General features: G+C 34.3%; 1 protein-coding gene across 2 annotated transcripts in view; it reads left to right on the forward strand.

Annotated features, from left to right (window-relative positions):
* Positions 1 to 1,010: 1,010 nt before the first annotated feature.
* Positions 1,011 to 12,109, forward strand: part of LOC134531150 (serine/threonine-protein kinase D1) — a 157,764-nt gene continuing 146,665 nt past the window's right edge. For both annotated transcript variants that reach the window (XM_063366769.1, XM_063366770.1), the window contains exon 1: positions 1,011 to 1,255. The gene's annotated coding sequence lies outside the window, so the exon portion shown is untranslated. The remainder of the gene's footprint in view (positions 1,256 to 12,109) is intronic.

Consider the following 12,109-nt stretch of genomic DNA (forward strand, 5'->3'; position numbering starts at 1 on the left):
GCATTTATGACAAATACATATTTGGAATTAAACTATGATTCTGAGGATAACATTTAATGCTATGATGTACTTCACTCTAGAACATACTTGTAAGTATTTCTCCTCATCAGTAATATTTATGCATTTTGATGTTATGCACATAATATGCAGTTTTATTGAATTTATTAGGTACCTAATGAAACAAAAAAAACCCCTCTCGTGGTAACTGTCAAAGAAGCATCATTTCAGCATACAATATATGCATAATTTTCTGTGGCAATGATAAAATAGCTGGGGGTTCTGCATGCAGAGGTAAAAACAGTAATTACTGAAGAGAATCCCACACAATTGATTGTCAGTAGGAACACACAAATGGTAGATTAAATGTACTATTAATGTAGCCTTTTAAATTGAAAACTTGCAAAACCTGAGATGCATCTGTAAGCTTGGCCCATTCCTGCCTGACGCCAGGATGAGTATATGAAAAATTTCATTTCGTGGAGGGTGATAGAATCACTTTGCCCACTGTTTGCTGATGAGAGTGATAGACTTTTTATTAGTTTGTGGGGAGGGGGAGGAAGAATATATCTCATCAAAAAACTGCCTACACCTATGTCTGACACTGACTCATAAATGCTAAAGTCTGACCAGAGCCAAGCTCCTTACCATTGTTTAAATTTGATACTAAAACACCAGAGTAGCTAATATACCTTGAAATTATTTAATTACGGGGTTTGAAATGGGAAAACATTGATATGCTTAAGAAATTTTTTAAGAGTTAACTACATGGATTTTTCCAAACTACATACCTACTTCACATATTTCATTATTAGTAGGTACCTATGTTTTTACCTGATAAAAACAGAGTGAAGTGTTAAAAATATTCATGTTTTCAAGCCAAAAAAATTACATGACACACATATTTTCGTAAAGTACTAATGACATTTTGAAAGAAAATTTTAATTTGATAGATTTACATTTTGCGCGTTAATTACTGTTAAGTTTACAGCTTGCGGAATTTGTGTTGGCAGCCATGCATGTTGTTCTAGGTCTGACCCCGCTCGCTTATGTTGTGTGGTAAACTACTCTTTATTCTATGGGTGAAGTAATCCATCTGTTCGGAACGTGAGAATTTTCAGTTCTTTTGATATTTTATTTATAATTCTACCTTTTCATGCCTTTCTGGAGTTTATAAAAACGCTAAACAAAATGTCAATACAGTTTTTAAGTTTATTCTACGTTACGGATATTTTTCAAAGGAAGTATTAAGTGGCAGGTGAGTACGAAACTATGTCAAAATTTCAGCCTTTTTTTTTTGTTTGTCAACATGGCTTTATCTGATAACTTAAATTTGTGGTAATTTAACTTAATACTTGCTTATCAAAGAAAAATCTAGGGGTAGGCCACCTGTTCATTTCATCTTTCGGTCTGCTGTAAAAACATTTACAGGCATCGTTTCGCAGGTTGCAGAGGTGACGTCACCTGTTGTTTATGTCAACAATATTGGCGTTATATTTTATCCTTCGGAATTAACAGTTTTTAATTCATCATTTAATTTCCAGGATAAGTCACTATCATTAAAAAAAAATAATCAAATATGACCACGTTTGTTTTTATATTTTCATACTTAATTACATTTTATAATTTGGTAATAACACATCTGTATATGAATTAAGTTTAGGTACAACAAATACCTTCTGAACAAATGATTTCTTGGTACATTATTTGAATTTTTTTTTTTTGGGGGGGGGGGATCTAACCTAAATGTGCCCTGTATAGGTAGACAGATAAAACATGGGAAAGAGATTTTGTTGCAAAGGGAGAAGTGATGCTTTTAGTAAAGCATGTTTCACATATGTGTAATGTGTTTCTATGAGCTTCAGCTAGTCAGAGCTTAGATGCATTCAGTGTCCATCAAGAAATTTTGATGAATGTTTGAGATTGCATTTTGCATGTGATATAAGAGTAATATCATGGGTATGCCCTAATTGTTTTCTGTAGGGGTGCCACTCTAGAAAAAAAGGGGGAAACACCTGTAATTTGATTTATTCAGTTCCTTTTTTTATTTAAATGATTTTTTAATGCTCATTTAAGATATTTTCAAGAACTTTACATGTATATTTTACTTTTGCATTTTACTTTTGGTAAGTCGGCTGCTGCTATGCTTGAATTCATGTAAATAATTAATGGTATTTTTGTATTAAGGAATGGTGTAAAAAAATATTGTAAATATTATCTGTAATGTAAATATAGTGACATCAATTTGTTTTGTGCTTTAATAGTGTAGCAGAGACTGTTTTCAATGTGAGGTATCTCTGATCCTGTTGTCGCCTCCCTACTGTTTACTTGATAATTGCTTTTCTCTAAGTAAATGTATGTCAGCCATAGGTGTACCCAGGGGGGTGTGTTTTGGGGGTTCAAACCACCCCCCCCCCCCAAAATAAGGCAAGAAAATTACGAACACTTATGTCATTCGAGCTCAATTTCTAAACACAGATAAACGAGAGAAATAACATCATTAAGCAGCCCAATTGGTAAGTAAACGTAAACAAATTTGAATTCCAGTGGTTGGTTCATGATAGGTCAGACTAAATTCTCAAATTGCGGTGATTGGTCTATGGAATAATCAGTTCAACTGTACTTTGATTATGTTTTAGATTTTCTTAGTAGAATTGGGCATTGAGTAACAGTAGTGATTGCGACCTAATTTCATACAAAACTCTATAAAACTATAAAAATGTGTGGGGGGGGGATGGGACATTTTTTGGTCATTTTGTCAAGTCAGGTACTTTCATTTAAATACTGTACATCTGTACGTATAACACGAAGAAAAAAGTTTGATTATCGCAAGGTGCATAATTTTAAACGACTGTTACAAACATTGAAAAGCTGAAATGTAAATTTCTCGCCTCAGATGAAAGGGACCTCTTTGAGTGCAACGTGGTGTGAAGTTGTGTTTGAGTCAGTAGCTTAATGGCCTCAACTCAATGTGTAGGTGTTTTTAGCGAATATTGTAATAGGTCAATATAATTTAATATAGGTATATATTATACTAGCTGCCCGACCCAGCTTCGCACGGCTATACTAATGGGGAAAAAATGAGACTAAATATCCCATTTACAGAAATAATAAATAAAAAAAATGTAATTAATTTCGACAAAAATTTATTACAATGCTTTGTAATGTACCGGAGAGAAAACGAGTAGCACCGATGGTTTCCCGATTCTCGAGCACACAACGTACAACTGATGTACCCGTACTTCACTACGGCAGTCTACAGGCAGAACACTTGCGCCGCTCATTATACATGCCCCTCCTTGTGGGTACGCCACTGCCGCACCTCGAATGGAAAAAAATCAAAGCAATGCTCGTTGCCATGGAGACACAGAAGCCATAAACAATGAAAAATCCCGCTGTCCCACTGTTGCCCGGGCTTAACCACCCTTGGGAGTTGATTTTCGGAAAACATCAAACTGTCAAGTTCAAGTCTGTAGGATATAAAATTGAAAGAAAAAAAAGGGCAATTTTTGATATTTGAAGTCCCGGTAAAATTTCAACGGTGATGAGGACTGCACTAACAGTGAATTAGTTTTTGCCATAGAGACGAATGAAGCATCAACAAAGCAACAGCCGTTGCCATGGTGATTTTCTACCAAAAACTGGAATTTTGATATTTTACACCCCCAAAACTCCCAAAATTCCCTTCGGAAAATCATATCTTAGTGAGCGTCTACATACATCACAAAATGAGTAACTATGCTAAGTTTCAATCGGTTGAATGATTTCAAGTCAATCATAATGAGTCAGTCAGTGGTATAATTTTACATAAAATAATAATTAAATCTATACAGAAATATGCCTCGAATTGAAAAAAAAAATGGATCCAAGCGATGCCCGTTGCCATGAAGACGCAGAAGGCATAAACATTGCAAAATTCCGTTGTCATGGAGATGGAGTACCCACTGTTGCCAGTGCTTAACCACCCTTGGGAGCTGATTTTCGGAAAACTCTGTCATTAATCGAAATAAAATGTAGCCTATATATAAAGTTGTACAAAGTTACAAATATTTGTGCGAAATTTCATTAAAATCAATGCAGTAGTTTCGGAATTTAGCCCGGACAAACATCGTGACACAAGATTTTTATATATAAAGATTTAATTCTGTTTTGCTAAACTTGAATTGTAAAGCCTGAATTACAACAGCCCGTCACATCCGTTCGTCCGTCAGCCGCCAAGCGATATACAACTTCACTTCACTTAACTGCTTGGATTTTGGCTTTGAGTGGTATCCGTTTAGCCAGAAATATCAATTTCATTATTCTTTTTCATCATCTTTTATCGCAAGTGTATATTTTTAATAAGTCTCAGTTTTACTCCCATACCTTACCCGGGACTCGAACCCAGAACCTCTCCCACCATAAGCCGGTGTGCATCCGACTACGCTACGGAGGTCGGCTGGTGAGTTACAACACTCCGCTCGTCCGTCATAATACTTCTCCATGTGAATGCTGACAACTGTTGAGAAAACTTAACAATTTGGGGGAAAAAAATTATCATATGTAATTATATTACTTAAACAATTATGTAAAGTAAGTACTTGAAACTCATTAAACTCAGAGTGTGTTTTTTTTTCCGGTATGTATTTTCTTATTTCCAGAGTTACCATACATAATTATAATACTTCCGTTACTTAGACCATTTTTGTTTCAAAAAAGAGCTTTCGAAATGTGTCTAAACGTAAGCTAAGAAATGATTTTGGAATCAGCTAAACAATTAAACAAACTTTAATACATTTTAATATATTATTTTATATGCAAACACCTAGAAAACATTAGGAGGTTATAGTTTCATCAGTTCACCCGTCAAAAGTATAAAGTTACCAAGCTTTAGACGGACGAGTGGATGACATTTTTCAGTCCATCTTATTGGGTGTAGGTCACGTAATTGACAGACGGATGACGGATGGACGGGCTATTATAATTCCGGCCTTAGTTGCTAACACCCTTACAATCAAATTATACAGCAATTATTCTATTGTCATGCCGTCAACTTATTAGGAATAAGTTTGTAAAGTGCGTACGTAAATTCGTTAACTAATTTTTTATATATATAAATATGCCAATACTTAAACATTATATAAATGTTACACAAGGCATAATATACCAAGTAAAAAATATGCATATGTATACTTAGAGGCATAAAAAATATGCATATGTATACTTAGAGGCATAAAAAATATGCATATGTATACTTAGAGGCATAAAAAATATGCATATGTATACTTAGAGGCATAAAAAATATGAAATTTGAGACTATTTTATTTATTTACTCAAGAAATTATTAATTTTTGGTGTTTATGCAGTTTTTCTTAAAAATCTGGAAGAACACCCCCTGAAAAAAATTCCTGGGTACGCCTATGATGTCAGCACAGTATTTATCACTCCCGATCATCAATACTTAATTAAATTTTGTGAAACCATGAAAAAGTATATGTCAGCTGTCGGAATCAGGCGCATTGTAATGTGCACAGTTGTTAAAATATGCTTGGTGTGTGTTCAGTTATTTATATAATTAGAATACGTATCATCAGACCATTATCTTTTTAGCTACATATATAAATTTATATAAAAATAAGTTTTTTTTTTCATTTATGGTGCAGACATTGTTTCAAAAAATTTTAATTTACTGGTAAGGATTGTTAAGACCACAATAATATTGATGTAAAACCCCTAGAAAGCACCAAAAAATAAACTTAAAAATAATCATTAAGATTTTATTTAGCTCCTTGTGCTTATGATGATGTTTATAGGATGTTCAATCTAAAATCCTGATGAATTCAAACCAGGCCAGGTGGAATGCCATAAAATCTACCCTACAGTGTAAATTACAGGGGTTACGGATCAATTGCATGACTGTGTCTTGTAGTAACTAGGTGAAGCCCATGAAAGGCTTAGGATAAAGCATTAATCATAACAAAAAAAGAGAGAAGGTCCCAGAATTTAGTATACGTATATATTTTTAGAATACATTTTCTTAATAGTTATGTTTACCAAGATAAGTTTCAAGCAATAAAAGTTCAGCAAATCTTAACATTATAAAATTACAACCTTTTTATTAATATAACACCCCAGGGGACAGGCAAGCGGCCGACGAGTTTCGACGGCTACTGCGCATGACGTCATCTGGCGGCCACCTGGCTTGTCTCCCCGCTCGGCCCGTATTCAGCCAGCTACTGTGGTTTATTTTCCCTCATTGGTGACAGCGGAATGTACAATGTTGAACCGGCCGACAACATTGCGAACAATCACAAATACATTTTTTACTTAATAAATGCAATTATATACATGAGTATTTCTGAAGTAGTTAGAACGTGCATTAACATTTAGGCCAGTCAAACGTGTTACAAAAATTACTTACCAAAGTAGAACTTTATAGTAAACAAAAACAAATTTATGAAAGAAGTATACATTTACGAAACACAATTTTTTTTTTATTTGAACACAACAATACATGGGAAACATAAAAATTTAACAAAAATATTTATTATTTTCGACATTTGCATTCTCACGGAACAAGATAATGCATTCAACAATTTCTACTACACAAAACATAAAGTTTATGTTCAACTCCGTAGAAACCTTGACAGCCTAGGTGACAGTAGTGTACCGTTTTTAACAAAATTAGTTAATAATTTTTTTCATTTTGATTATTTCTTTCCTCTTCTTGTCCTTTTCATTTTGTTCTTTATATTGAAATGCTTGATGCGTATATATGTCCTTGTCCTTACGAAGCAGTGAACAACTTTAAAAGGTAAGGTATTCCCTATTTCTTTCATAATTACACCTGTCAAAAATTCAAATATATTTTTATCAATGGAAAATAGTGGACCATGAAAATCGTTGAAACATTTTTCTGCGAGAGAATTTTTTTTCAAGAAATTCATTTTCGGGATTCACTAAGCCTCCCGCAGATTGTGTAGCAATAAAAGTATTTTCCGTTGTCAATTTCACAGAGCCGAGCTCAGGATGTGCATTTCTGAAGCGGTGAGCAACATAGCCCTTCGTTCCTTATCGAATTTTCCGTCAATTTAGAATGTTCATTGTGTTCGAAAGGAAATTCCTCTGCACAGTCACTTGCAGCTAAAGTTTCCATTTGCAGCTTTGATGCTACGTCAAATTATCTTTGAAGTAATAAGTTGTTACGTTCACCCACATATTTTTCTCCTTCGCAAACATGAGATGCGACCTCAAGCAAGCACGATTCTTCCGGTCTCTCGTTGGTATTTTGTTTCTCAGAAAAAACTGCATTAGAATGCTTACCAAATACATAGTTTCTTAGCCTGTATTTAAACTCTACTGGTGATGGATGTTTATTTTGATGGCCCATTCCTCTGATACATGAAAAAAGGCATTCTAATACATCTTGATTAAGTTTAACAGTCGTGATGTACCGAATGTTCAGTGACTTTTTTAAGTAGGCAAGTAAATCTTTCAAAGATTGATTGTTTATCTGAATTCCTTTCTGAAAAGGCATTTTATGTTTCCCGCCTTTAACTCTCAGCAGTTCGATTGTGTTTGTCATTTCACGTAAATCTTATCCTGATGAACCAAACCTTTTCCGTATGCAGTTTGTAGAACAGAAGAATTAAGAATGTCAAACCAGTCATTAAATAAGTAAAGAAAATTTGATCTTGAGATCATACTAGCATCAGGTTCAATAGGGTTATTAGCATATGCATGCTTCAGTGAATCCGAAACCGTGTTTGAAAATAATTGTGCAGCAATTTTGACTTTCTGCCTTCACTCCCTTGGACATCAAGATGATTTTGGGTCAGTTTCGGTGCTAATTTTAGATCATGTGTTGATTTGCACAGTAGCTTTTCAATAGATGTTTTATCAATAACTTCTGACTGAAGGACGTAGCCTTTATCAATTAAATGATTTCGTGCTAGTTTTAATAAATGTGGTGCATCATGAAAAACATAAACTAGCCTGGTGCTATCATGAGGGTTTTTAAATGATGTGTTGCTAGGAGATATGCCGAGTTGCTTCCAAACAGCTAGATTACCTCCTCCCATGTCGCTTACTGCCGCGCAAACTTTGTAACCACTTTCTTCTAAACACACGATCACTTTCTTCAGTGTTGTTTCAGACATGGGTTCGTCAAAATTATAGTAAATAGGATGTTTCCAGTTACTCAAGAGGCCACGAGCCATTACAACTTGTACGTAATTGTAAGGACCTAGAATCTGTTGCTCTTTCCTGTCCATACATATCTGATTACTAATTTTCATCTTATCGAAAGAAATGACAGTGACTTTATCAAAATCTCCAAGTTCCCTGCTCTTGCATTTCATCAAAGCCACAACATCGTATAAAATGCCAGTGTTACAATCTAACTGCGAAGCCCACTTCCGTAGAGTACTTAAATCAGGTAATGGAAAATTAAGCTTGTTTCTAAGGTATCAATATGCTTTCGCACTTACACTCGTCAAAGAAATGGCAGCAGCAATATCGTCTGCAGACCAACAAATCCTTCGTTTCTTATTCTGTAAAATCAAACAAATCTGTCCCGGAGTGAAAAATCTCCCTAACACTTCCTGCACTTTAATATTAGAATCAGTGTGCAGTGTTTTAATTGCTTCCATTTCTTCCTTCAGAGATGTCTTCTCTTTTTCTAGTTCTTTATTTTTAATGAAAGTTTCTTTTACCTGTGATTCCAGTTCTCGAATCCTATCGTGAAGTTTTCGAACATCATCCTCGGAACGAACAGGAGGCGAGTCTTGGCAGGCAGTAGAGACAGGCGGCAGTGATTCATGCTCTTCGGTGTTCGGACTCAGCCTGTAGAAACCAAGCGTTGACAAATTAAATTCAATTGTATTTAATTTTATTTACAATCATATTAGAGCTATTGAAATTCATTAATGCTATATTATATGTATTAGTTTTCAAAACTTATATTATACTTCAATAATCACTTGGAAGTAATTGAAATAGGACTAATATTATCTCAACAGTATATAGACCTACAATACAATATGGGAAAATTCTAAATATTTATACTTGATAATTTTAGGTTTATATATAAGCCTAATTCAAAAGTTAATTCACTTTGTAAGGGAATTTGCACGAGAATAAAATATACAGCAACAATCAAGAAATACGTAATTATAGGCGGTTAAGTTTAGCAGAGTAATTCATTTGTGGGTTTTACAGAATTAATACCAGTGAAAATTAAATAATTAAATTATCACTATAATATAAAAGCATGTAAAAATAAAAATAAAAATTTCTCGGAAATATTATTTGTTAAATAAAAACAGAACGCAAGCCAGCAAAAAATATCCATAAACATGTTTTAGAAAGATATATAAAATGTGTTCATCATTAAAAATTGCTCTGCATGTTAAATTAATGTTACTACTACGACAGATTAATGCTAGTATACAGATTTTAATTACTACTCACTCTGTTGTTCTGTTTGCATGTAGTAGAATTACCCTTACTAAGTTCTTCCTTGTTCTGATATTCTGTCTTTCAGTTCTATTTAACTGTACAGTGCAGGTAACGTTTGGAAGCTTCAAGTTAGGCACTGCGTCCTTATTTAATTTTCGAGTTTTCACCGGTGAGTAATTTAGCAGTTTCTCTCGTAAGATTTTGTAGAAGCACTCTTCGCTAAAATGAGCTAAACATACTCTTGCTGAAAATGAACAAAACACGTACATAGATTATTGACAACATAGAAACGATTTAATTCTTGTGTAAACAATATTAAAAGTTGTGTATTTTAATATGACTTACCGGTTTTGACATTAATTACATCCGCCCTTCGACAGCAGTTGATCCATAACTTCTGAATTTCAGAGCAAGTAGGAAAACGAAAGTATTTCATACTTTTATTTCGCCTACTGCTATTATTGCACCCAAAGACAGAGCAGTATGACATGGTTTCTAAATAAAGTCTTGCATATATGTGAGTTGATTTATAACTTATAATAAACTAATACAAATAATATTATATTTAAGTATATTTAAAACCGCTGCTGTCTCCTAAACATTTGACGAGGTCAATCGCAGACAATGGCGTACCAAGAGCGGCAAACAACTTCCTGGTAAACACGTGCAGCGCTGCTCGTCCGGCCCGCGCCCTGGCCCGGCCGCCAGGTCACGTCAGTGGAGGGAGGGAAATGCGCATGCGCATTCCTAATACCATGGCAGCACCCCTCGTGGACCTCCGTCGTCGCACTCAGTCGCACTTCCCTTCGCCAAGGATCCTTTCTACGCTCCGCTCAGAACTAGACGCTCGCCGCACCCGCGACACTATCACGCAGACTCCCTCGCTCAGACACTCGCCCCATAACTCCGCCGTACGTCCATGTTGGATATATTATAATATCAAAAATTTATCTGGAGATGCAGACAGTTTTTTTTCAGTTTTGATAGAGAGGCAGTGAACATTGCCATATGGCATGTTCAGTGACTGTCTGCAGACACAACGAGAGAGATCACCTCCCTGGTGTCTGCCAACTCAGTTCTGTGTTAGTGTAATGGATGGCTGCTGTTTTATGCTTAATGCCGGAAATAGTCTATCCTTTTAACTTGAAATATGGTTTCATCTGGCAGAAAGCTTGAAACTTGGCATGCATGTAGCTTTTGTTTAGGTATTTGTGTAATATAGAAGTAGAAACACGTTGAGAACTGATTTTTCTCCTCCTTCCCCCCTATTTTGTGTCCCTAATCATGGTTTTTTAAAAATATTTAATCGAAACAGTTTAAGCTATGATAAAACTGTCAAAGAACAATATGTTCTGCATTAAATTATCTACAGGACAGTCTTTGTATGTAGATAAGACTGATGGTTTTCAAAATATGATCACATTCATGTGTGTAAGTACAGGGATCCAAGCAATTAATTAAAACTACCAATCAAGTCCAGTGAAAATTATATTTATTTATTTTAATTCATATTGCAGGAATCTCCCCAGCACTTACAGAGGCCAGTACAGGGTAGCCTTGTACATATACATTGACCTGTAATGCAGTTGCGACAGGAACACTTCGTCAAATCATTTACAGATGCTGAGGTTGCTGGTTTTTTTTGTACTTCTTTTTAGAAACAATATAAAAAAACTTTGATATTGGCCTTAGGAGATATATGGTGAAATGACCTATATATTATATTTGCTGTTCAGACAAAGTTTACTTCTTTAATTTTGCCTGTTGTAGTCAAGTTAAGTTATTAAAAAATAAAAAAAAAATATAACGTTTAACAAGTATCGTTGCACTTGGTTTTGTACAAAATAAATTGTTATCCTCCATAGTTACCACATCAATTGCAACAGTTAGTAGGCCACATATCTTACTAAGTTAAATTTAATAACAATTTTTGTTAGCAGGTTTGAGCCTTACTCTGTACAGTACTTAAAAGTGATGCTAAAAGCTTTTTTTTTGTTTTTTTTTGTTTCCTGTGGTGATATAGTCTGTGTTTCTACTTTTCCATTAGCAAATAACATGTATAGACCTATAATAAAGTATTCTTAAAATCCTTATATTAATGAAATAATATTCCAGTTTTATCAGACTCGAAACTGAAAAAAATAAAATTTGTAATAGAAAATATTTATAAGAGTTTATAATATTCGTAAACAGTACTCTTAAACTTTTACAGTAAATTTTTTAAAACATTATAACCTAGCATCTTAATAAGATCACAAATTTTAAATAGCGGAGTAGGCAGGTATAGTAAGACTGCAGAGTTTATGAAAGAAAATAAAACTCCAATAACAAGTACTTCAAAATCTAACATTAATTTGTTATTGAAACTCTGTGAGCTAAATAAGCGCATATCATTGGCCAGGTGAGAATGTCACATTATTTAGTGGGTATCAGCATTTAGTTTTTCAGTAATGTATAAGTCTAAGTGAAAAGGACGTATGTGCAGAAACTCAACTAGGTACATGAATGCAGGGAGAAAATAGTCTGTGGCTTGCGTACCCCAGGGTTCAACTCTAAATGGGGTTGTGAGAATTTCTAAGAGGCTGCTGAAATGCTATCAAAATGGAAGAAAGTTTACAAAAAATCTAAGTGGATAGAATTTAGCTTTCTTAATATAATTTTTTTTAAATTCATA

Source organism: Bacillus rossius, chromosome 3 (genome assembly GCF_032445375.1).
Source record: "Bacillus rossius redtenbacheri isolate Brsri chromosome 3, Brsri_v3, whole genome shotgun sequence".
In the NCBI taxonomy this organism is placed as follows: domain Eukaryota; kingdom Metazoa; phylum Arthropoda; class Insecta; order Phasmatodea; family Bacillidae; genus Bacillus; species Bacillus rossius.